At 48.2% G+C, this 27,168-nt stretch overlaps 1 long non-coding RNA gene across 1 annotated transcript in view; it reads left to right on the top strand.

The window, feature by feature from the left end:
* Nucleotides 1-27,168, top strand: part of LOC311602551 — a 51,166-nt gene that overhangs the window by 18,950 nt on the left and 5,048 nt on the right. The window contains exons 5-6 of the long non-coding RNA XR_014780778.1: nt 17,057-17,293; nt 17,381-17,609. This is a non-coding gene — a long non-coding RNA (uncharacterized lncRNA). The remainder of the gene's footprint in view (nt 1-17,056; nt 17,294-17,380; nt 17,610-27,168) is intronic.

The following is a 27,168-nucleotide window of genomic DNA, read 5'->3' as shown; positions in this document are numbered from 1 at the left end:
CTTCCTACTCCACTTATCCAGATATGGTTATATCATGTTTTTCAACGTATCTCTATTCAGTGTTTATCTTAGTGTTTAAATATTTCATTTATTTATTTGTTTTTGAAACAGAATCTCACTTTGTAGTCCAGGCTGACCTTGAATTTGTAATCCTCAGTCTCTCAAGTGACATGATTACATATGCATGCTACCATCTCTGGCTTGCTTAACATTTAAAAAATTATTTGCTGTGTGTGGCTTGTATGTCATGTGTGTATATATGAGTGTGTGCATGTGGGTCACAGAATACCTATGGAGAGCAGACAACGCGTTTCAGGAGTCAGTTCTCTTCTTCTGCCTTGTAGAGGCTTACCGTTTCTGCTGCTGAGATGCATGTTTCGGGCAAGATGGCTCAGGAGCTTCCTGACGATTCTCCATCTCTCATGGAGGAGTGCTTCTGAGGATCTGAAGTCAGGCCATCAGGCTTACGCAGCGGGCGCCTTTACCATCTTCTTGGGCCCTATTTAACCATCTGTAACTGTTGTATTCTGTGGATCCATTAGAGTTGCGTGGTCATTCCCCTGCCGCAGATAGCCGTGTCCTCAGTTTCCTAGACACTCACCAATAATGCAACAGTGAACACTTCCAGTGTCTAAATGTTCTTGCGAGATACTTGGACGTGGCAAATGTTCTCTCAATTTTTATCTTATAGAAACTCTTGTCGAATAACCCAGGAATTTCTGATCTAACTGTGGCCCTCCAGGCCTAGAATAACATAGCTTTTCAAGATATAGATTGAGCCCTTATTCTAAGACAGGCAGGGGCCATGATATATGCCTCTCACAGCTACCGTGTGAAGGCCATAGTTAAAATATGGCTGAGATGTGAAAGTTCCAGGATTTCAGCTCACAATCCTTTAACATCTCAGTGCCATCATTATGTGTGATTTTTACTGTGTTCCAACAGTGTTGGGGCCGTTGAGGTGGCTCAGTAGGTCCAGGAGCTGGCTCCCAAGTCTGACAAGTCACAGTTCCCAGACCCACAGGAAAGAGAACTAATTCCCAAAAGTTGTTCCATTTAGTGGAGAAGACATATTTTTGCTTTCTATGTATGTGTGTATATGTGTGCATGCATGTATGTGTCTGCTTGCCTATCTGTCTGCATCAGCAATGGACCCATGGTCCTCACACATATTAAACATGTCCTCTATCACTGAGCTATGCTCCTAGCCTCAGATCACAGGTTACTTTCTCTGTATGTGACTAGTCATGTCACCACTGCTCAAATCAACATATATGACTTTGGTTTCACTCCCAGAGTATTTCTTTCAGGCCTGTGCTTTCCCATCTTTTGCTCCCCAGAGGTGGCATTGTTGACATTCCTACTCCGGGGGGGGGGGTCTATTTTGCCTCACATTAAACTTCATCTAATTAGAATCATGTAGTACTCATTCACTCACTCCTTGGGGTGTGCTTAAGTGTGTGTGTGTGTGTGTGTGTGTGTGTGTGTGTATCAGAGATCAGCCTCAGGTGTTGTTCCTTGGGTACCATCCATCTGTGTGTGTGTGTGTGTGTGTGTGTGTGTGTGTGTGTGTGTGTGTAGATCAGAGATCAGCCTCAGGTGTTGTTCCTTGGGTACCATCCATCTGTGTGTGTGTGTGTGTGTGTGTGTGTGTGTGTGTGTAGATCAGAGATCAGCCTCAGGTGTTGTTCCTTGGGTACCATCCATCTGTGTGTGTGTGTGTGTGTGTGTGTGTGTGTGTGTTTGTGTAGATCAGAGATCAGCCTCAGGTGTTGTTCCTTGGGTACCATCCATCTGTGTGTGTGTGTGTGTTTGTGTAGATCAGAGATCAGCCTCAGGTGTTGTTCCTTGGGTACCATCCATCTGTGTGTGTGTGTGTGTGTGTGTGTGTGTGTGTGTGTGTGTGTAGATCAGAGATCAGCCTCAGGTGTTGTTCCTTGGGTACCATCCATCTGTGTGTGTGTGTGTGTGTGTGTGTGTGTGTGTGTGTGTGTTTGTGTAGATCAGAGATCAGCCTCAGGTGTTGTTCCTTGGGTACCATCCATCTGTGTGTGTGTGTGTGTGTGTGTGTGTGTGTGTGTGTGTGTGTAGATCAGAGATCAGCCTCAGGTGTTGTTCCTTGGGTACCATCCATCTGTGTGTGTGTGTGTGTGTGTGTGTGTGTTTGTGTAGATCAGAGATCAGCCTCAGGTGTTGTTCCTTGGGTACCATCCATCTGTGTGTGTGTGTGTGTTTGTGTAGATCAGAGATCAGCCTCAGGTGTTGTTCCTTGGGTACCATCCATCTGTGTGTGTGTGTGTGTGTGTGTGTGTGTGTGTGTGTGTGTGTAGATCAGAGATCAGCCTCAGGTGTTGTTCCTTGGGTACCATCCATCTGTGTGTGTGTGTGTGTGTGTGTGTGTGTGTTTGTGTAGATCAGAGATCAGCCTCAGGTGTTGTTCCTTGGGTACCATCCATCTGTGTGTGTGTGTGTGTGTGTGTGTGTGTGTGTGTGTAGATCAGAGATCAGCCTCAGGTGTTGTTCCTTGGGTACCATCCATCTGTGTGTGTGTGTGTGTGTTTGTGTAGATCAGAGATCAGCCTCAGGTGTTGTTCCTTGGGTACCATCCATCTTGGCCTTTGAGACAGCCTCTCACAGCCCTGGAGCTCACCAAGTAGGCTACTCTGCTTGGTCAGTGAGCCCAGGGATCCTACTGGCCCTCCCTTCCCAGCGGTGCTATTGCAAGCACGTGCCACCATAGCCAGCTTTTTTTTTTTACATGGGTTCTAGGAATTGAATCCAGGTCCTCATGCTCTTTGCCCATAAGCACTTTACTGAGAGAACTATCACTCCAGCCCCAACACTTACTCTTTTGTGCATTCCCACGTGGTAGCCTGGATGTGGGACCCACCCAGTGAGGTTGTGTGTGTTTTATGGATGGACTGGGGAGGGGGCGGGGTTAGGTAAGCCCTGTTCTCTTAACCACTCAGCTGTATGATGAGAAACTGCCTTCCTGCTGGTTGGTTTTAAGTTGTCTTCATTTTCCCCAAGGCCCATGGCCTCGATAGAGGCCCTGCCAGAGAATAGGCCAGGGTTCATGGCTTTAGGTGACACTATCAAGGACAATCTTCTAGAGACCCTGGCCTAACTGAAAGGAGTTCAGACTAGATCGGAACAATAAAGTGGTAGAATGCCCAACATTTGTCTGGGAGGCCATCTCCCCCTTGGGCACTGCCATGCTTGAGCAGAGTTTTTGCTCTGTAGTGTGAATTGTTTGGAAATCTCTGTGAAAACAGAGCTCCCTCATCCATGTACCTCTCCACAGTCTCTAATCTCTCAGCTCCCACAGATCATATATTCAGGATTACAAGGGGCCAGCTTGGCCTCAAAAGCCATTTGTAAAGCTAACAAACAGATCATGAGGCAATTTGAGGCCAGGCTGCTTTAGGTCAAACCCAGTTTGGCTGTGGGCTAAAGAGCAGGCCAGGCTGGATGTAGGCCTGGCGGGCCATGCTCAAAGCCTGGGGAAGTTTTATGGGCCCTTGGTGGGCTCATACTCCTGTTACAAGGAACATGCTCAACAAAGGGGCCTTCAAAGGCCAGAAGTTTTATGGTCTTCAACAGCAAGCTGGGGCCTGTTCTCAGGCTCCAGGCTCCTGGGAGGAGCCAAGAGCAATTGTGATTTATGGCAGCCAGATCCCTCCCTCCAATGACCTTCACTGGGTTACAGCCCACATCTGGTGGTCTTGGTGAGCAGCTGGGGGTGGCACTTTACAACCTTGAAGATGATTGAAAGCCTGGAAAACAGGCCTGATGGGCAAGCTTTCAAAGAGCAGGACTGCTGAGCTTGGAGAAGTTAAGATGAACACCTGTGTTCAAGTATACAAGTGGCGCGGCCCAAAAGCCAGCGTTTGCATCTCGCCCTTGTGTCTCAGAAGAAAGCATTTGGGGTGGGTGTGGGGGGCGGGGGGTGGTCACAAGATAAGGAAGCAGTTTTCAATTCCAGCAGAAAAGATTGAGGACTGAAAGTTTAAAAAAAAAAAAGCCAAGTTTACATGGAAACTGGTGGAACCGACTCTGTAGGGGTATGGGCTGAAGGTGCCCGCCGGTCAGGACAGTTCTGGAAGGTTCTGCATATAGGCCATACTGTAGGAGCACCCAGAAGCAGATGCCCACCTCCCCCACCCCACAAATGAGGGTTGGGTACAAATGCTCTTTTGGGAAGGGAATACCCCCCCAGAAGCACAGGGACGGCCTGGGGGAAGTGATACGGGGCTCGTAAGGATGCCGGTAAAGGGTGGGCTAAGCTGTAGGCTAGTCCTGTGGGTGAATGAACTCGGTCCCACTGGGACCTTCTCTGGGAGAGAGTGTGAAGCACAGCTGTTCTCCCAGATGAGCAAGGAACCTGCAGTACAGGTGTCCCTTGGTATCCATTGGGGACTAGCGTCATGACGCTTGTGCATATCAAAGTCTGAGAGCATTGGCGTCTCCTCTGTAAAAAGGTATGGTATTTGCAAAGAGCCTGCGCACATCCTCTGGTGCTCTTTGGATCAGCTCTAGCTGAACACACTCTACGGAACACACTGTTAAATGTCATGCAAACAGTCATGATGCTGTATCATGGGGGATACTGACAAGGACAAAGTCTGTACATGTTCAGTGCTAGCGCTGTCTGTGTGTTATACATGTGTGTATTTTCATGTGTATGGATGTTCTGGTTTCATCTCTGTTCGTTTGATGAAACTCTTGGGCCAAAAGCAGCTTAGGGGAGGGAAGGGTTCATTTGGCATATATATTTCTAGGCCACAATCCTTCATTGAGAGGAGTCAGGGCAGGACCTCCAGCAGGAATTTGGAGGTGGAACCCGTGAAGGAATTCTGCTTGCTGGTTCTATTACAGACCCATGCTTAGCTAGCCTTCTCACACAGCTCATCCATGGAATGGTGCTGCCCACGGTGGGCAATAGACGAGCCCTCCTATATCAATTAGCAACCAAGACACCACTTCCTGGGGCTGGAGAGATGACTCAGACGTTTTAAGAGCACTGACTGCTCTTCCAAACGTCGTGAGTTCAATTCCCAGCAATCTTATGATGGTTCACAACCATTTACAATGTGATCTGCCCTCTTCTGGCCTTCAGGTGTACATGCAGGCAGAACACTGTATATATAATAAATCAATAAATCTTTAATAATAAATCTCTAAGATAATAAATCTTAAAAAAAAAAGACACCAAGACATATTCAAAGGCCAGTCTGATCTGGGCAACTCCTCAATTAAGACCCCTTCTTTGGTGACTCTAGGTTGTGCCGAGTCAACAGTTAACACTACTTGGACAATGGGTGTGCAGTGCATGAGTGTGCATTCATGTTGAGGGGAGAGGCAGATGCTAGGTATCTTCCTCTGTTGTGTGCCACTTTTTTTTTGAGACAAGGTCACATTATTGAAACTGGATGTCACCAATTTGGCTAGACTAGCTGGCCAGCTTAGCTTCCAGAATTGTCTCTGACTTGTTCCTAAGCACTAGAGATACAAATGTGTTACTGTATTTGGTGCTGTGTGTGTGCATGAATGTCTGTCTATCTGTCTGCCCTGGAACTCTCATTGTAGATCAGGATGGTCTTGAACTCACAAAGATCCTCTTGCCTCTACATCACCAGTGCTGGGATTAAAGGTGTGTACCACCATGCATGTTTGGCTTTTGTTTTAATAGAGGTGCTGGGGGATCTGAACTCTGGTTCTCAAACTTGTCCAGCCAACACTTTCCCTCCCTAGCACCTCGTGCTAACATTTTCTCAGAGAATATTTTCAGGGCTGGGGAGATGGCTCAGTAGTTAAGGGCACACTGCTCTTGCAAAGGACACTAGTTCATTTCCTAGCACCACATCAGCCTGCAACACTAGCTCCAGGGAATCCAATGTCTTCCATGGGTACCCTGACTCAAATGCATATGCCTACACACAGACACATACACATGCATGTAATTAAAAATAAAAATAAATCTTTGAAAAAAGTTTCCAATAAGCCATTGGTTGCATCCATGCACGTGGAACCCACAGGTAAGGAGGGACAACTGTGTTCACCAATCAACTGCCACCTCTCTCAGGCTCAGACCATTCTGTCCCAAAGGTAACCACATTAGAAGAGAGACTCCCCAGACATGTCAAGGCTTGTTGGTGTCAATCTTGATATCAAGGCCACAATACCGACCTGGAAGCCTCTTGTTGGAATGGGAAGTGTGCAGAAGCCTGGTAATCCAGGGAGTCCTGGCTCACTTCTGACTGACAGTGGTTCTGCTGGGTCCACGAACCTATCCAAAGTTCATGTTGATGGTCCCTGAATGGTTAATCGGAATGGATGTACATCACCATTAGACGCCTCATTAATACTGGCTGCTTGGCCTATGGTGTGAGGATGAGCATGCAGGGAAAGACCAAGTAGACACTTCTGAAATACATCCTCACATAGCAACCTGAAACAGGGATGACCTTCTAGCAGGGCAACCTGAGAGGACAGCAGAGATCAGGGCTACCCTCAATGATATCAAGACTAGGATTTGTGCCCTCCTCCCATCTCTATTTTATTAACTAAGATTGTTCCCAGAAGCTCCAAGTGGGTCCTGGTAATAAGGATGGCACACTTAAGTCAAGGAGCACCCCCGTTACAGTTGCTTTGCATGGTGTGCCATATTTGTTCTTGAGCACTTGGCTTGTGGCCATGTGTGTTAGTTACTTATGGCATTGCTGCAATAAAATGCCCGAAGACAGCAACTCAAAGAAGGAAGGGTTGCTGGAGTTGGTAGTGCATGCCTTTAGTCCAGCGCTCAGACACATTTTCTACATTGATGGTGCCTTGGGCTGGGTTATCAAGCGTCACATACCACTTGAATAGTTCTGTTTTATAGACTATGCTGGAAGATTATGAGGTGACACTGATGTGGTTAATTAGGAACAAGAATGACAGTTAAGACTCAAGATGGCTGCAGTCAGGTCAAGATGAATCCCTACATCTGTTCTGAGGTGTGTGCTGCCATCAGTGTGATGCACCCATGGATAGTTTTGAATACAGCTCAGCACAAAATTATAAACTTTTTTAGAGTAGTATGAAAAAAATATGTTTTAGGTAAATTGAAGGTGGCAGCGCCCTGTCCCAGTGTCAAGAAGTTAAACAGATCTGGTCTATACAATCCAGAGACCTTCGGATTCCATTAGTAGTAAAAGCAGGAATGCTAACATAGTTTCCAGGCAAGATTGCCCGTATGTACCATTGGCTGTCCTGCCTGAATACAAATCATCAGCGACTGAAGACAATGCCCTTGTCTCATGCATAATGTGGTGATTAATCCTGATTGTCAACTTGATTGGATGCAGAGTCACTGTTGAAACAAACTTCTAGACATGCCTCTGAAGGACTAACTTGCTGTGTTAACCGAAGCAGGAGGGCACACCCTAACTGTGGGTGGCACCATGCCCTGGGCTGGGGTCTGGGACTGCATAAGAAGTAGAAAGCAAGCTGAACACCAGCATTTGTCTCTCTCTGCTTCCTGATTGCAGATACACTATAGCCAGCCATTTCCTACTCCTGCCACCACGCCTTCCCTGCTGAGATGAACTGTATCCCCTGGAACTGTAAGCCAAAATAAACTTACAAATGCATCGTTCAAGATGCTCCCTGATAGCCTTCCTTCAAAGGGATATAGAGATGGCTCAGTGGGTAAGAGCACTTGCTGATGTTGCAGAGGACCCTAGTTCAGTTCCCAGCACTCACACTGTGTGGCTCACAACCACCGGCTACTCCGGCTCCAGGGATTCTGGCTTCTGTGGGCACCATTATGTACATGTGCATTTGCACATGCACGCACACACACGTGTACATGCATGCTCACGCACGCTTGTGTGCACATGTGCACACACATATATATAAAAATAAAATAAATCCTCAAAGAAACCTTTCTTCCTTCAACTTATCTCAGAGTCTGTTATCTGACAAACCAACATAAAGTCTACTTATGAAGAAGGGGGTTAAGGAAGGTATCAGACCCAAGAATTCCTTTCTCTACATTCCTTAAAGTTTACTTCCTTGGAGCTACAGAGATTGTTCAACACTTAAGAGTACTTGGTCCAGTTAAGAGTGCTTCATCCTGCCGGGCGGTGGTGGTGCACACCTTTAATCCCAGCACTCGGGAGGCAGAGGCAGGTGGATCGCTGTGAGTTCGAGGCCAGCCTGGTCTATAAAGTGAGTCTAGGACAGCCAAGGCTACACAGAGAGACCCTATCTCGAAAAATAAAAATAAAAAAAGAGTGCTTCGTCCACAGCCATGAGGATCAGCATTCAAATCCCAGCACCATATAACAAGCTGGGGATCCCCATAAATGCCAGTTCCAAGTGGGGCAGAAACAAGAAGATCCCTGGGGTTTGCTGGCTTCCAGTCTAGCTGAGAAAACACAAACTCCACATTCAGGGAGAGGCCCTGTTTCAAAAGAATAGGTGGAGAATGACAGAGGATTAGTATCCCCTTCTGACCTCCACACACACGCAGTCACACACACACACACACACACACCAGATGTTCACACAGATACAAATAAGTACATACCTGTTTGGTTTTTTTTTTTTTTAACATTTACTTCCTATAGTGGGAAAGGATAAAGAATTAGAACAAAGTATGGCCCATTTGAATGATGGGGCCCAATGCTGTGTATGCTAACCTAAAACATTGATTAAAAAAGAAAAGAAATGTACTTCTTGTCAGTCATGGGAGCAAAGGCAGAGGAGGGGCCGCTGCAGTTGCATTAGGAAGAGACACTGTCACTGTCAGGCCTGCAGGTCTTAGGGTTTCTAGTGCTAGGATGAAATACCATGGGCAAAAGCACATTGGGGAGGAAGTGGGTTTATTTCAATGACACTTCCTGCTAACAGACAGTTCATTCATCACCACGTGAAATCAGGGCAGGAACTCTTACAGGACAGGAACCTGGAGGCAGGAGCTGATGCAGAGGCCATGGAGGGGTGCTGCTTACTGGCTTGCTTCCCATTGTTTGATCAGCCTCCTTTCTTATAGAACCCAGGACCACCAGCCCAGGATCCCTGAGTCCAGGGGTGATGCTTGGCCCTCCCACATCCATCACGAATTGAAAACATGCCCTCCTTTGGGATGGAGAGATGGCACAGAGGTTAAGAACACTGACTGTTCTGTCAAAGTCCTGAGTTCAATTCCCAGCAACCACGTGATGGCTCCCAACCATCTATAATGAGATCTGGTGCCCTCTTCTGGCCTGGAGGTGTATGTGCAGGGAGAGCACTGTATATATAATAAATAAAATTTTAAAAATTATATAAAGCTTTTTAAAATGTATTATGTATAAAGCATGATAGAGGTGACAGTGTCACCTGAATTACAGCATGGACTTACAAATTGCACAACAATGATATTTTCGTATCATGATTTTATGTAATGTGATAAATAATACTTCATTAATGTGATATCGTGATTGATCGTAACATTTGTCTGGCTCACTTTTCTGCAAATTCATTTATTAGGTCATCAAACTTTATCCTTTGAACAACTTCATTTTCCATCGATATAAACTGAAAACGACATCAGTCACTTTGGGCGAATGTGGGATTGCAGAAAACTGGTCATTTTTAATTTTGAAAAGGCTCTTTCTGCTGACGCAACGGCAACTAGAGCTGTTAACAGTATTTTTATAGGCTGCAACACCAGGATAAGTTTCTGATAAATTATTTCAAGATGTAGATTCCAATACATCTACAGCTAATGATTCTCATATAGTCATTTTTCTATTAAAAAAAAAAGAGAGAAAGATTAAGTCTTTTTACAATCAGTTTTGGGTAAGCCTAAACTTAATTTTAAATGCAAATTTGTACAATGGCATTTTCGTATTTTCTCTGATGTTTCCTGTAACTTGTGGCTATCCTAGAAGAGATTGAAAACGGCTGTATGATTTATATGTAACCTAAAATGTCTGCTTATGCCCTCTAGTACCATGTGCTCAGCTACGTTAGTTTTAAAATTATCTTCTTTGTTAATAACTGGTTCCTCTGATGCTTAGTAAGAAAATCATGTTCCTTCCTTGTGAAGTTGGTGACCATTAACTCTTAGTTCCTGCTTCCAAGCTTGTGTGTAGTTGTCGGGCAATAGAGCAGTGGTTTTTCAAACCCCAAGATTCTAAACTCGGGGTGGGGGAGAGGGGTGAGAGTGTACATGCACATGTGCAAGGTGGCTGTGGGTGTGTGTTTGTGTACATGGGTGCTTGTGGAAAGCACGGGACAACCTTGGCTGCTGTTCCTCAGGTGCTATCTGCTTTGTGTTTTGAGTCTCACTGACCTGGGACTCATTGATTAGGCATGTCACTGGGCACCATGCCTGTCACTTTCAATGTGGGTTCCTGGAGAGTCAAGGCGAGCGCTTATCAACTGGACTACTTCCCAGTTTGGAACTCTTTTGGAACCCCTCTTACCGCTGTCTGATACGCTTTACTGTAGCAGCTTCCCAAAAGCGTTGATTCATTAGTAACTTGTGGACAGTGCTCCAGGGGGAAGCACTGGCTGGCCCTGTCTTGGCAGTGACTCTTCTACTGGAAGGTTAGTATTTGGACAGATGCTTCCAGATAGTTCTGGGATTGACCAGTGAGCTAGTTTCTTACTGTGGGACCCAGCACTTAGCCCTGCCAAGTCTGTCCTCAGAGCTTGGACTAGCAGGGTGAGACCCGTGTTTCATAGTTCTGAGCCGTCAGCTTTCTATCACGGAGGCAAAATGCCTGAGATAGTCCGGCCTGGCGGTACAGGCTTGTGATCCCAGCGAAAGACTTGGGAGGCTGAGGCATGAGGAGGGCGGGTTCAGGGCCTTTGTTGCACTCACCCCCAAAGAGGAAAGAGTTCTTTTGGGTCACTGTTTCACAGGGTTCCCCCTATGGGAACCTTGCCAATTGTTTTGGGCCTGCAGCAACTCAGCACACTGTGGTGGGAGCACGGGCTGCAGGGGCCGCTCACCTCATGGGAAGTGGAGTGGAGAAAGACAGGGCAGGCCTGGGGCCTCATTCTTCTTTTCTAGGGCACAATGAGCCAGTTTCCTCCCACTTGGCCCTGTTCCCTAAAGTTCCCACTACCCATGAGGGAGCAAGCCTTTAACACGCGGTCCTTGTGGGGAATGAATGCAAGCAGTACCTCTTCCCAGGGCAATTACTAGGGCTGTACCCTGCCCTGTACTTGTTGCCACTTGGCCTAGCTATACAATTGACACACGTGCTCCGTGGTTCCATCAGATGTCACTTAGGCAACCTAATGTGATAAAATAACCTTGCCAGAAAGCAACTTAGGAGAGAAGAGGGTTTGGGTCAGCTCTCGCTGCAGGTTCCGGTGCCTCCGCTCATGGAAGCTAGGGTAGAAAGTTCAAACAGCTGGCCGCATTACACCCATAGGCAGCAACAGAAAGAAAGGCAGCCGGGCTCGTTTGCCTGCTTGTGTTTAGTGCCATTTCTCCACTCCTGCGTAGTTCAGAACCTCCTGCCCAAGGACTGGGGCTTTCCACATCAATTGACTTGAGACAAACCCCATAGACATGCCTGAAGGCCAACCTGGTCTAGGTAATTCCTCAAGTAAGGCTCCCTTCCCAGGCAATTGGGGGGTGGGTGGGGTGAGGTCCTGTCAAATTGACACTGAACGCTAGCCAGATCTCTTAGACTTAAAGAAGACGCATGCGGTAATTTCCAGTCGGAGACAGCAGAGCGTGCAGTCGAGTGTGGGACTCTCACGAGGCTCACCCTCTGCTTCTTAAGTTGTGCTGCAGAGCTGCCTGTGTCCAACACAGGCCATATGACAAGACTTCAGGTCCCAGGAGACCCAAAGAGGTGGCAGGGTTGGAAGTGAGTGCACTGTCCCTGCACAAACAAATTCTCTCCAAATCAGGGTGCAGCTCTGCCATCCCCTCAACAGACGCTTCAGAACACTCTCCAGAATCCTGGAAGCCGAGGTCCCTCGTGAAGCCACCTGCTGATGACATCTGGTGTGGCGCTTGTGGAGCTGGCTGAATCTCCCCTGGCTCAGGGACCCAGCAGGGTCCGCCCGCTTCAAGCCTTTTCTCTCACCTCGCCTTCCCACCCACACTGTGTGGGCCTTTTCATCCATCCTGAGCTCTGTAATTACCGCTTAATTTCCTCCTTCCATTAGTATCGAAAATGCCTCCGACAACTTTATTTTCTTGCTTTATTTATACGACAGAAAAGACGCTTAGAAGCAAATTATGCTTGCCTCCATATATCTCTACCTGTTTATCTCAGTGTTTACGGAGTGCCTGCCATGGTGGTATCTGGGCACTTAGACAGTTCCATTAGATCAAATTCATGATGGAAGAGAGATCGCCACCACCCTCCTTTCCCCCTCTCCCCCTCCCCCTCCCCCTCCCCTTCCCTCCTCCTCTGCCTTATAAGCCTCTTGGGTAGCACACAGAGGGCCAGGGCAAGCCAGCACTGTCAGCCTGCGGCCACTTGTTCCCCAGCCCAGAGAGAGGGATGCTTTTTTGGCAAAGAGGCACACCCCCCCCTCCTGGAGGAGCCATGGGGAGCCTGCAAACTCATTTGGAAGATCTATCAGAGGGTGGGCTTCAATATGTTGGCGATTTAACATTTGAAATGATTTCAGTTGCATTGCTCTCCAAATAGCAAATTGAGCCCATTTTTCACGAATGTGGCTTCGTGCACTGAGCGGCTTCTACCAGGAGATGTTGGATGCTCACTCCTGTCTTTCTCGGTCCAGAGCTATTGGGCTCTCCAAGTTCAACCGCTGCCGAGCACCTCTTTGTGGTCATGCTTACAAGGCTGCTTTCTGCCCCAGCTCCCCAGGTGGCCTGAGTCCAGTAAACAAGGGCAGTGGCCTCTTCTTGTCGCCTGCTCCCAGCCCTGTCTCTTCCTTGCACTGGTGGATATCGACTCCGGGGCTTACAAGGCAGATCCTCTCCCTCTGAGCTATAGCTCCAATCATTTCTTTACTTTTCCTTTCCAGACAGGGCTCTCAATAAACTACCTAGGCCTGTATTGAGCCTGCAATCCCTCTCCTAAGCAGCTGAGAGGACAGGCCTGAGCCACCAATACCTGGCTGCCCCTGGAAGTTTTTGGTTAGCCTCAGCCCCTGTCTTCCATTTCCTGGACCCCCTTGTATGTCAGGCCTTTCCTCCTCCACACTTGTGATTGCCAAGTTCCCCACTACCCCCCCCCAAAGGTGGGCGTCTGTGTTGCATGTGCAGGATTTCCCGACTGTAGGCATTTCTTCTGAAGGAGTTCCCGCCGACTCAAAGAGAATCCAGGGACTGTGACAGGTGAGGAAATACAAAGAAGGAATCCTTTACCTTGGAAAATTAGAGAGACATTTGGTTTGACTATATTGTTTATTGCTTTTGTTTGTGGTGTGTGTGTGTGTGTGTGTGTGTGTGTGTGTGTGTGTGTGTGTGTGTGTGTTTGCACTTGAAACCAGGCTTTGCTTTTAAGTGTTCCACTAGTGAACTACACCCACACCCCTATTTTTTTTAAGTGAAAGGAAATCCCCTGGCTGGGGATCTAGCTCAGCTGGTAGACTGCTTGCCTAGTAAGCCCTGGGTTCAATCCCCAAACATCATAACTGGGTGCATGCCTGTAGTCCCAACACTCATGAGGTAAAGGCAAGAGGATCAGGAGCTCAAGGTTGTTGTAATGGTCTCTCTGAATTGTCAACTTGGCAAAACCTAAAATCACCCAGGGGGAGGGACTCTGGGCACACCTGTGTCAGGATCTTTTGTTTTGTTTTGTTTTGTTTTGTTTTTCGAGACAGGGTCTCTCTGGGTAGCCTTGGCTGTCCTGGACTCACTTTGTATACCATGCTGGCCTCGAACTCACAGAGATCAGTCTTTTCTGCCTCCTGAGTGCTGGATTTAAAGGTGTGCGCCACCACCACTGCCTGGCTATGTGTCAAGATCGTGATTAAATCAGTTGACGTGGACAGGGAAATCCTGGACTATGTAAGAGTGTAGAAAGGGGGCAGAGTAAAAGTATACAAGGGGCCATTGCTCTCTTCTGATACTGGTTGTAACATGACCACCTACTTTAAGCTCCTGATATCATAAAATGTGGGCTGAAATAAATCCTTTTCCCTTTAAGTTGCTTTTGTCAAGTATTTCATCACAGCAACAGGAAAAGAAACCAAGCCCTCCACTACATAGCAAATTCAATGCCACTTGTGCTGGGTTGGTTTTTTTACTCCAACTTGACACAGGCTACAGTCATCTGGGAAGAGAGATCATCAGTTGAGGAATTGCCTCTATCAAATTGGCCCATGGGCCAGTCTGTTGGGGCATTTTCTTGGTTAATGATTGACGTGGGAGGGCCCAGCCCACTGCTGGGCAATGCCAGCCCTGGGCAAGTGGTCTGCACTGTAGAAGAATGGCAGTTGAGTAAGCCAGGGAGAGCAAGCCAGTAAGCAGCATTCCTCCATGTTCTCTGCCTCAGTCCTTGCCTCTAGGTTCCTGCCTTGCTTGAGTTCCTTCAGTGCTAGACTGGGATGGGGGACATGTTGGCTAAATAAACCCTTTCTTTCCCAAGTTGCTTTTATTACAGCAATAGGAAGCAAAATAGGATACCAGTGTAGATCACATGAGACCTTGTCTAGCCAAACCAAACCACCACCAAACACTAGCTAAGAAAACTCCGACTAGATGGTAGGCTAACTGGAAGCTGCTTCTTCTTGGCATCCATCTCTGCCACCAGACTGTCTGTGTGGCTGTCCTGTCAAGGGGCCCCTGTGAATCAAGGGCTTTGAGAGTATGAGACTAAAATTGAGGGTGAGCCTCCAAGGGTCCCCTTTAGTCAGACATAGGCAGTTTACATGAGCCTGCTTCTTTCTGAGGTTTTTTTTGAATCCCTTCCTGTCTCTACCTCTGCTCTTAGGAGTTCTTTCCCACAATTCCTTTCTGTCACCCCTGCAGGTCCCCAGTGGCGGTGCTACTTCCTCCACAGAGCCCTTGCTGATTCTAGACAGATGGGTCTTGCATGCAGCTTTGAGTTCCATTCTGTGGCGGACATTGTTGCTGTTGCCTTATTCCTGCTTCTAGGCTGAACTCTCTCCTTTTGTCCTTAAAAAAGATTATTATTTATTCATGTATATGCACACATACACACAAGTGGCACAGCTCTCATATGGAAATCAGAGAACAACTTGCAGAAGTCAGTTCTCTCATCTATTGTGTGAGTCTAAGGGATAGAACTCAGATTGTTGACCTCGGCGGCAAGTGACTTTACCAGTTGAGCCATCTCGAAGGTTCTGAGCTCATTTATCAAAGGTCAGCATCCCTGTGTGGTTTCTGAATCCCAGCACTTCCAGGGGCCAGATCTGAGGAGTCAACAGCAGGGAGGTGAGCGTCTAACCAGAAAAGGAAGTAGAGAAGAAAAAGAATAGTTCCATAGTGCTTCTAGAATCTTCTATGTCTGCCATTACCACAGACTGGACCTGCTCCAGCTGAGGCAGGGGGGGTTTCTAGGGCTCTAGAGCTCCCACACTTTGGTTTCCATTTCAAGTGACTCTAGGAAAGGAGGAAGGTTTCTGACATGGGAAGTGAAGCATCCACCAGGGCATGACAAGTCAGAGCTGTGAAAAGAGCTACTGTTACTGCTGCTGCTGCTGCTGCTATGGCAACGTGTGCTCTCATTACCCCTTAGCCTTCTCACCAAGGAAAGCGTGGAGAGACTTTAGTTCACAGGACCTAAGAACCATGACACCAAGAACTACCTTGATTCTACTCTGGGCAGTAGTTCAAGAATCTCCCTTTGACTATTGTTGTTTTAGGGTTCTAGAGGAACAGAACTGATAAAATGAGTGTCATATTAAAAGAGGATTTATTGCATTGGCTTTCACAATCCAGTCTCAGTCATGCAACAGTGGCTGTTTGTACATTGGAGAGGCTGAGAGCCTGATAGCTGCTCAGTCCACAAGACTGGGTATCTAAGCAGTCCTAATTCAGTACGGAAGGGCTGGAGGATTCCTGGAGAGTCCCTGCTCTTCAGTCCACATTGGAAAGCCAAAGAAGCTGGGTCTTGATGTCAGTGAAGGATGGTGGCGGCAGCAGCAGCAGCAGCAACACAGTAGATGAACTTGCTAGTAAGATGTGAACATCAAGCAGGCCTAAAGCAAAAGCTTTTCCCTCAGACCACCTTCTATCTGGCCCACCATCAGAAACTGTCACCCATATTTAGGATGGGTCTTCCCACTTCAGTTAACCTAAACAAAAAACCCTTCACAGGGGTACCCAAAGGCTGTGTCCTAGTTACCATCAGTCAAGTTGAAAACTAAGATTAAACATCACAACTGTCTGTGTTGCAGAGAGCTCTTTAAAGACCAGCATTTTCCTTATCATAGAATTAGGGTTGGGGGCCTGAAAATAGAGCTCAGTGCTATGGTGCTTGCTTATCACGAATGTGTGTGGCCCTGGATCTTATCCCCAGTGACACAAAAAGACGTGGTGGGCTGGAGATGGCTCAGTGGTTAAAAGTACTGCTGTCCTTGCAGGTGCACAGAGGAAGGGGATGCAGGCTATCCTAATGAGACCTGATAGGTTGTGGTCAGATGGTGGAGGAGGAGGTCCCCTTCTGTCAGAGGTTTAGGGGAGGGGAGTGGGAAGATACGAGAGTGATGTGAATAAATTATAATAAATTTTTAAAATTTGAAAAAAAATTTACTCCTGTTCTTCCAGAGGACTGGAGCTCAGTTCCCAGCACCCACACCAGGCAGCTCACAACTCCAGTTCCAGGGAATCCAACACCTCTGGCTTCTACATGCACTCATGCAATTGCACATATTAAGTTTAACAACAACAAAAAAAAACATCGTGTGATAGGTGTGGCCTTTGACCCCAGCACATGGAAAGCAGAGGCATGTGGATCTCTGGGAATTCAAGACCATCTTGGTCTACTTAGTGTATTCTGGGCCAGCCAGGGCTACATAGTAAGACATTGTCGTAAAAGGGGAAAAAAAAAAGGAGGAGGGGGTGGTCATCCAAAGACTAAGTTACATCATGCTGGACCTTCTGTTCCAACAGGTGGAGCACAGAGACTAGGTTATAGCAAGAATTCAGCAAGGACTACACAGAGAAACCCTGTCTCGGAAAAAAAAAAAAAAAAAAAAAAGAATTCAGCAAGAGATAGCTGTGCCTACTCACCGGTGCTACCTCCTCCTGCTCACACGTGAGCACCATAGCAACCATCACTACACTCGCTTACCAAAGTGAGGAGCTGGGGCCCAGAGAGACAAGGGCCTTGCCTGAGGCCCTCAGCCAGTAAGTAGCTGAATGTTCAGAACCCGAGCTTCCTGCTGCTACTGTAACAAATTGACTGCAAGGCAGCACAAACTTCTTCTTTTCCAGGCCTAGAGGTCAGACATCTGTGGCTACAATCAGGACGGCAGCAGAGCTGACCCTCTTCTGCATGTTCCAGAGGAAATCCAGTCATTTCTTCCAGCTCCTGCAGGCTGCTGCCCTTCCTTTTTTCGTGCTGCATTGTCCCAATTTCCGGTTCTGTGGTTATCTGAGCATCCCCAGCTCTGCCTCTTGTCTTTGGCTTCATCACAGCTCGAATCTCCCTTGGCCATTTCAGGTAACGCTCACGCTTGCTGAGAGGTGGTAGGAGACAGAGTGGGTGTGTGGTGGCATTTGGGGGGGGGGGCACAGCCAGATGGATCACTAGTGTGGAGCTAACCTGGGCTACATCGTGGGAGCCTAGCTCTAAAAATCAAAACAGAGCAAGAAAGCCTTGGGATGTGGATCTATTAAAGGCCCATTATTTGGGCTACTGTAGTCTCTCTGAAGGTGGTGTGGAGGTGTGCCTTTAGTGGGGTTGGGGGTTTAGCTCAGTGGTAGAGCGCTTGCCTAGCAAGCACAAGGGGTTGCCCAGGGGTTCGGTCCTCAGCTCTGGGGGTGGGGGTGGGGAAGGTGTGCCTTTAGATTATATTCTCTCAAAACCAGATAAGGCCTTGGGTGTACATGTTGCCAGAAAACCCAAGTAAGATATTGGGGATACATGATAGGGAAGGGAGAAACCCCTCTCAAGGGTGCATCCATGTGACGCCTGTGGCCATATGGCACCTGTGGCACTGGGGTTCGTTCCTTCTGCATCAGGAGAATCGCTCACCTAAGGGATGCTGTGTTAGCATCCCGGGCTACTGGAGTGGTGGGGCAGCAGCTGGGTACCTCACAGTTCTGGGGACTAGGATGTTGAGAGGGCTCTGAGGAAAAAGTCTGTTCTGTGCACCCTCTCCCAGCTTCCGGTGACCAGCAAAGGTACATGGAGTTTCTTGTCTCCTATCCCCGCCTCTGTTTTGGTGTCACCTTCTCTTCCAGTCTTTTCCCATCCCCCTTGTTTCTGAGGTATAGTCTTACTAGATAGTCCAGGCTGAACTCAAGCTCACAAGCTTCCAGCCTCAGTGTCCTGAGTGCTGAGATTACAGGCATGTGTGTGTCACCAAGGCCTAGTTGCCTACTCCTCTTTTTTTTTAATTATTATTATTAATTTATTCTTGTTACATCTCAATGGTTATCCCCGCCTACTCCTCTTAAAGCATATCTGCTTTTAGATTTGGGGACAACTTGAGTAATTCAGGGAGAGTTCATCTTAAGGTTCTGGCTCATGTCTCTAAAGTGAGTGTGTGTGTGTGTGTGTGTGTGTGTGTGTGTGTGTGTGTGTGTGTTTGTGTGCCTGTATCTGTGTGTCTCTCTGTCTCTTGCTGTGTGTGTGTCTGTCTGTCTCTGTCTCTGTCTGTGTGTGTATGTACACGCGTGCTTGTCTGTGTCTCTCTCTGTGTCTCTCGCTGTGTGTGTGTGTGTCTGTCTGTCTCTCGCTGTGTGTGTGTCTGTCTGTCTCTGTCTCTGTGTGTGTGTGTGCACACGTGCTTGTCTGTGTCTCTCTCTGTGTCTCTCGCTGTGTGTGTGTGTGTCTGTCTGTCTCTTGCTGTGTGTGTGTGTGTCTGTCTGTCTCTGTCTCTGTCTCTGTGTGTGCACGCGTGCTTGTCTGTGTCTCTCTCTCTGTCTCTCGCTGTGTGTGTGTCTGTCTGTCTCTGTCTGTCTCTGTCTCTGTGTGTGTGTGTGTGTGTGTGCGCGCGCGCTCATGTGAATATAGGTGCACCTGTATGTGTTGTATAGCAGCCAGAGGACAACGCTGTGTGTCATTCACCAGGAGCCTCCTACTTTTATCTCTGAGATACGTATTCCTATGCAACCTTTGGCTCACAAATTAGGCTGTGCTGGCTGGCCAGCCAGTGAGCCCAGGGATTCACCTGTTTTGTGACCCTGTGCCACCGCGGTACCAAGTCGAGGGCGAGGGACTGCGGATTTAACTCATGCACACACACACACACACACTAACACAGCTGGTCCTTCGTGCTAAGAGAGCAGCAGCCACAGCAGCAGCCGCGGCAGTGGTTTATTATTCTTGTTCCCAGAGTTCCAAAGAGCCTTAGGCAACCAAACAGGACTCCTCCTCCCAGGTGAAATCCCTCAAGAGATGATCGCACACAGGAGGAAAAATCGAGGAAGGGAGGGGCGCGTTCTCAGAGCAGTAAACATGACTAGCTAACCAAGATAAACAGAGACATGGAAGCTGCTAGAAACAGGACATGAAACAGCAAGACAGGCCGGCAGCCCAGTCGGGCCTGGTTCCTACACCTGTCTCTCTGCCTCCTCATTTCTGGGATTCTAAGCGGTTGCCACCACAGTTGGATATTGTTTAACATGAGGCATGACAGAAAGTGGCTCTCTGAAAAATGACAGCAGGGCAGCATTGCAGAGGACAACTTCCACCCAGTGCACTCATTGTAGAAAGGTGGAGAGCACTTGTCACCACACTCAGATACTGTTTTAGCATGGGGGCTGGGAATCACAGTCAGGCCTTCACGCTTGCACATTAAGTACTAAACCATCGGAGCCACCTCTCCACTCCCTGCCAAGACCCTCTTCCTAAATAGGACTGCCCTCACAGGCTCTGGATCACCCTCTAAGAGTCTACAGATGCAAAACTAGAGTGTCCGTCTTCAAAGGGGGTCAGCCTTTAGCTCAGGCACTGTCCAAGGCAGCTGCAGAGAAATGCAGAACTTGGGCACAGACACACAGCATCTTACCAGGATGCATAGGATTTGCCTCAGAGAACTGGGCATCAGGGAGTCTCCCTGTATACCAAGATTCCCATCCCCCACCCACCCAAGGGCCTTGTCTCAGACCCTGAATAGATGAATCAGCAGGAAAAAGTCATGTCATTGCAGGAAGCTGGAGAAACATGGAGGCACTCGCGTTCTGCTGTCCCTCCTCCACCAGCCCATCGGAGTTTGGCTTGGAAAGAGGGGTGCGAGTGTGGCTGGGGGTGTAGGGAGAAGTCATTAGTTTGATGATTCTTCCTTTGGAGTTGTTCTCTGTGTGGGGTTTTCGTGGTGTTATAGACTCAGCCAAGCATTCCCTGAATTTTATGAATCCTTAAACACGGGCTATTTGTCAAAATAGGGAAGTGAATATGCAATCAACTGCAGACACAAACCCTAGGTGTCTCCCGTGCAGGACAAGGACACCCAGTGATGCACCTAGGTCACAGAGGAGTCTGGAGAGTCACGATGGGGGAGTCCTCTTGCTGCCTGCTTCACAGAGGTGGCATGTCGGGACACTGTCATAGTCAGCACATGTTTTCCAAAAAGCCTTTCAATGTGCCTACTGGGTCCTTGGATCTCAGGCTGGGGGTGTCCTGCACTTGCCCAAGGATGCAGCTTGAATCTGCCTTCCCTCTGGGAAGACGATGCCCTCAGGTCCTCCTTGCTGGGAAGGGTGACCATGCTGAAGGGTTGGCTCAGTTGATAACATGCTTGCTGCACAAGGATGACGACGGAGCTGGGATCCCCAGCACCCACATAAAGAGATGGGTGTGCAAGTGCACACCTGCAATCCCAGTGTTAGAAAGGTGGAGTGAGGAGGAGGCTTAGGAGCTGGTGGCCAGCCAGCCTAGTCACTCAATGAGTCTCGTTCAGTGAGCGATCCTGCTGCAAAATAGAAGGTGGAGAGCAACCAAGGAAGACACCCATCAACTTCTGGCCTCTATGTGCAGGCACACACATGGCCTCTATATGTATATGCACCCCTTAACATAGGCAGGCAGGCAGGCAGACAGACAGGCAGGCAGACAGACAGACAGACACACACACACACACACACACACACACACACACACACACACACAGGGTCTTTACACCAGTATTTGTCTGCTTGTTTTTCTTGGAACCTTGTGGGAGCCAAGGTGGGACCCATTAACACTATCACTATAGCCAAAAGCAACAGAAGAACAATCTGGATGACTTGGGGGCTGGTGGCTGGCGATGGGCAGTAGTATGGCTTGGGTCTGGCTTGTCCCTCACAGGCTCATGTGCTGGAAGTTTAGGCGTCAGTGTGGCAGTGCTGAGGTGGTGGAACCTTTAAGAGGTGGCACCTCTTAAAAGACAGGTCTTGAGGCACTGCCCTTAGATAGGATTAATGCTGGTCCCCTGGTGTGAGTTAGTTCTCGTGAGAATGGTTTATTATGAAGGAAGACCACTGTTTTCTTCAGGCTCGTTGTGCTAATAAAACAAGACTCACGTTCTGTTCTCATTGTAGTTTTGATGGGACTAATGAAAGGGACTCCAAATACTCTGATCTTCTTGTTTGTGATCTGAGGTCAGTCTCCAGAGTGCCGTCCATTTTGATGGATGGGGAGCCCGTGAAGGGGGCTGGGTCTGAATGCAACATGTAGAACAGACTCTCCGCCTTGGGTGTTGGATCAGTGCCCAGGCTGAGCTGATGAGTCTGGTCCCTCAGGTGGCCTGACTTGGCACAGTCTAGATTCTCACTACTCCCAGCCACCTGGAAAACCCAGGGGCTCCCCCCGCCCCCGTCCCCACCCCCGCATTGCAGTCGTCCAATAGATGTAATGCTGGGACAGTTGGGTCAGGCAAACACAGCCTATTATATCCTCACAGCACATGGGATGCTGGCATTCATGCTCCTGAAAACAATGGTGCTCTCTGGCTCCCCCCCCCCCCATACGTATGTACACGTGTGTGGGTATATGTCTGTGGAGGCTACATGAAGATGGGTATCTTCTATCACTCTCTGCCATATTCCCTTGAGACAGGGTCTCTCACTGAAGTTGGTTTCTCAGCTAGGCTACCAGCCCACAAGCCCCAGCAATCCTCCTGCATCGTCCGTCCGTCCGTCCGTGTCCCTCCCGTCCTCCCCCCCCCCTGCCGCCAGGGATTGTGCAGTCACTCCCAGGTTTTTTTTAAATTTCTGATTTATTATTGATATGTGTACATGTGGCCTGTGTGTCTGTGTGTGTGTGTGTGTGTGTGTGTGTGTGTGTGTGTGTGTGTATGGAAGTCAAAGGACAGCTGGCAGCAGTAAGTCCTCCCCTTCCATGGATGGAGCTCAGTCATTAGGCTTTCACACCAAGCACTGCGCCATCTCCCAACCCAACTCCCAGCTCTCTGAGCAAGTGAAGTGGATCCACACTCAAGTCCTCACGCTTGTGTGGCAAGCTCTTCTGGCAGCTGTTCCTCCAGCCCAGCAATGGCCATTCTGTCACCCCTCGACTCAGTGAAGGTCTGTTGTCTCCATTTGACCCTTGGCTGTCCCCAGAAGTCCTAGGCCCCAGAATATTCATTTCTTGCCTAAAGCCAAATTGGAAACTAGGCTAGGCACCTCAGAGCAAAGCAAGGCATGTGCCCAGTAGCACTTGTCTGTTCTAAGGTCACAGCGAGGGTCCAGGCACAAGGGAGGAGCTGTGCCTTTGACCATGTCTGGTGAGCAGACACATTTATTTCCTAGCGCCCCACATGAAGCACTGAGTCCAGCTTGATGAGCCAAGGAATATAATTGAGGTTCCTCACAGGACCCTGGGCAGTTTGGGGACATAAGCCACAGAAGAGTCTCCCCTAGCAATTGTTAACCACCCTTAGGGAAGGGTGGGGCCTTGTAAATCTCCTGAGCCCTCCCCTCCTTCCTTAAAGGAATGCTAGTAGACCAGATCTAATTGTCTCCCAGGGGAAATCATAGGTGCTGTGGCTTCAAGATGACTACGGTCACATCATGCTCGGAGGACAGATTTCCACAACACCACGACTCACTTGTAGATTGAAAATAGCCTGACTGAAAAAAATGCAGTCAACTCTCCCAGCCTGCCACATAGACCAACATAAGGACCAGTTGTTTCCCCTGTCGTGCTTGTGGCAGTCACTGCCACTGAGAGAAAGAGCGGAGCCAGGGGAGAGCGGTCCCTTCTGAGCTAACACTGGAGGGAGGCAGCGCGGATCCAGGAGAACGCACTCCCTTCTGAGCTAACACAGATGCCCTTGGCGCCACAAAGGGCCTATCTAAGGTTCACAAAGTTCTTTGAAGAAACAGACTAAAAGGTAGGAGAGAGAGAGAGAGAGAGAGAGAGAGAGAGAGAGAGAGAGAGAGAGAGAGAGAGAGAGATTGAGATTCAAGCTCACAGCTGCAACCAGAGACAGCGTTATCTGATAGCAACTGACCTGCCCCTCAGAGATGGAATTATTAAGAAACAGACACTTCTCTGAGCAAATGGTGAACAAAGAGAACAAAGAAAGTTAAGCTATGAGTGGTCTTGGTGCCTTTTTTCTTTCTTTCTGTGACTGTTTGGACATTAGATACCCTTATGTTAACTAGGATCTCCTCTGTTTAGGGGGCACTGGGAGGTGAGGAACTTATAAAAAAGTTCCCAGGTCAATGCCCGGGGTCCCAAACCTTCGGTTTGGGGCCGGGCACGAACCAGCTCTAGCTGAATTATTAAAGATTCCTCTTGTGTTTATATTGGTTTCGAGTCTTCTGGTTCTTTTTGGGGGGGAACCTCAAAATCTGGGCACAGCACCACAGCCTAGCTAAGGAAAGCTAAGAGTACACACAGCAAGCCTAGGAAAAGATCCAAATTCAAACTTCAAAGTATGGTTTCCACCTTGTGGACATCATTTTGTACCATTGGCAAAATTGAAAATTTCTAAATCAAACTATGCTAAGTTGGAGAGCATATTTATAACATGCAGAGGACTCTGTGTGTGTGTGTGTGTGTGTGTGTGTGTGTGTGTGTGTGTGTGTTGAGTAAGAGAGAGAGAGAGACAGAGAGAATGAGAGAGAGAGAAAGCCCCTCCATGAAGGTTAGGTGTATTTTGGACCCTAGTCCAAAGCCTAGGAACTAGATGGAAATTTAAGAGTATACACTCTGGCGTTATTAAGGCTCTCAAGTTTCTCTCCAGTTGCTAGCAGGGTGTCTCTCTTGATCCCCTCATCCTTCCCCCTTCTTAATTTTGCCTTGCCACTAACCAGGAAGGAAAGCTTGCTTGTCTTAGTTACAGTCTCTATTGGTGTGATTAAAAAAAAAAAATGTCATGACCAAAGGGTTGATTTCATCTTACAGCTTGTAGTTCATCACTGAGGGAAATCAGGGCAGGGCCTCAAGGCAGGAGCTGATGCAGAAGCCATGGAGTGGTGCTGCTTACTGGCTTGTTCTCCGTGCTCGGATCAGCCTACTTTCTTATAGAATCTAAAACCACTAGCCCAGGGGTAGCCCAGCCCACTGTGGGCTGGGTCTTCCTCCATCAATCATCAATCTGAATAGAGGCATTTTTCCAATTGAAGTTCTTCTTTTTAAATAACTTTAGCTTGTATTAAGTTGACAAGAATCTCACCAGCACGGAGGTCAGTGTCAGCATCTCTCTGAACGTTAATCAAACATCAAGGTGTGGGTGACCAAATGGTCACATTCAGGGAGGGCTAAGCCACATTTGCCAGAGGAATAGGGAAGGAATCAGAATCTGTCTTCTGGCTTCCTCTGGCTCTGGAACCTGCAGACTTCCCCCCAGGAAACCAACAGGGTGCTGTCCCCCAAGAAAAGCCATCAAGCAAGAGCCTAAGGGACTTGGGGACTAACGATCTGGATGATACATCCCTTAAAGGAGAGAACTCTTATTTTTAACTTTTTATTGGTTCTTGGTGAGATTCACATCATGGACCACAATCTTATTCATCTTCCCTTCCCCCTCCCCCAACCCTTGCAACCTCTCCTCTAACAGAAGGAGGAAACCCCACGTAGTTGTGGAAGCTGTAGCGTGTCACAGTGTGTCCCACAGTAAACCCTTTTGTCCACATTTCTTTGCTTGCAAATATTCATTGCAATGACTCGTTGGTCTCATACGAAGCCTCTGGCTTCTGCTACTCTAACAATACTGGAACCTTACTGGGACTCCTTTCAGGTATCCTCTTCTTGTCCTGTGTCATGGAGATCTTGTAGCTTTGGATCTGTAGGACTGGTCCCTTCATGAACTCCAGCAGTTTATCTATGGGATAAATGTTGGGATGGACTAATTCAAAGCCCTTGACCTGGGCCTGAGAAGTATCTGAGCTGGTCAGCCTGCCAACTCTCTGGCACCCACATCACCCAGGCGAGCTCTCCTGGCCTGCCGTGGCTGACCTATCCAATGCCTCAGTCAGCAAGGGGCAAAGCCAGGTTTTCCACTCTCATGCCCTCAGGGTCGGTTCATCTGCACCCATGTCACTAGGGCTTACTTTACTGTGCTGCCCAGGTGAGGTGAAGGCCTTCCTCTCCCAAATGCTGCAGCAGGCAAGGGACAGGGCCAGTTTTCCCATTCTCATGACCCTAGGGCTATCTCTTCTGCCTACCATAGGTGTGGAGTGATAAGGGAAGAGAGCATCTTTACTTCATAGGCACCACTGCACAGCAGACAAGAGTTAGGGCCTGGCTCACCCACAGTCCCCATGTCCAGGGCCAGCTCTGATGTCCTAGCCAGGTGCAGTGCTCATTCTCCTGAGTGTTGCAGCAGGTGAGGGGCAGGAACAGCTCTCCTGCTCTCATGACCCCAGGGCCAGCTCTCCCACTTGTTGTGTCAAGGGGTGAAGGTGGGGGAGGGGGAGGGGAGGGCATCTGTCTCTTGCCCATGTCACTGCACAGCAGACAAATTGCAGGACCAGCTGTACCATGCTCACATCCTTGAGGCTGGCTCACCTGTGCTCCCACTACCAGGGGCAGCTCTACTGTGTTGCTCAGGTGAAGTGCAAGACCTGCTTTGAGGGGGAGGACTCTTAGGTGTGAGGTCCTCCCTGAATCTCAACTGTCATCCCTTAATCATAATTCACTTTGTATTTTGAGACAGTTTCTCACTGGCCTAAAGTTCATCAAGTAGACTAAACTGGCTGGCTAGGCAGCTGCAAGGAGCTGTACGGCTTTGTCTTCCCAGCCCTGGGATTACAGGTATATGCCACAACTCCCGGCTTTTTTAAAGCGTGGGTTCTAGAGGATCAAATGCAATTCATCATGCCTGTGCATGTGAGCTTTTACCCCAGTCAGTAGTGTTTCCTTTATTGGCTAGTTCCCCATGCCTGGTTCCTCCCCACAGGCCCTACTTAATTTGCTAGGATCCCTTTCAAGTACTATCAATGCATTTTTCTTTCTTTCTTTCTTTTAATCTATTTATTTATAATGTATACAGTATTCTGCCCACATGTATGCCTGCACACCCGATCTCATTACAGATGGTTATAATCTACCATGTGGTTGCTGGGAATTGAACTCAGGACCTTTGGAAGAACATACAGTGCTCTTAACCTCTGAGCCATCTCTCCAGCCCTATCCGTGCACTTTTCACATTCTTATTTCTGGGGCTACTTTGGGTAGCGATGTAGGGGCAACTCAGGCATTCAGAACACCTCTTATATAACAGATGAGTCAGGACAGAGACTCCAGGCCCAGGGGACTGCCTCAGTCCCCATGTCTTGCCTTCACACACACACCCTCAACCAGGACTCTCCTTGGGGAGGCAGCTGGTCCAGTAAAAGCATATTTCAGTTCCCAAAGAACTTTTGTTCTGCCTGGGGCTGAATGACTAAGATCAATACTGGATGAGTGTCAGCAAGACACTTGTAGTGACAGATCCCAAGCCACAGCCAGCAATATAGCCTTTTGTGTAATAAAGGACATTTTGAGTTCCAACTTTCAGACATCTATGTCAATTCCTCAATTGCTTGGGGGAGGGGAATGAATGGAGGGTTATTTATTGACTTTCCTAGAGCCCCTGATGCTTATCACTATATCCCCAGAACCTAATAGTGCCAGGGACATAATA

The sequence above is a fragment of the Acomys minous genome (assembly GCF_964271855.1).
Source record: "Acomys minous genome assembly, chromosome: 7".
In the NCBI taxonomy this organism is placed as follows: domain Eukaryota; kingdom Metazoa; phylum Chordata; class Mammalia; order Rodentia; family Muridae; genus Acomys; species Acomys minous.
Note: the sequence above shows the minus strand (reverse complement) of the source record. Positions and strands in the feature narration are given on the sequence as shown.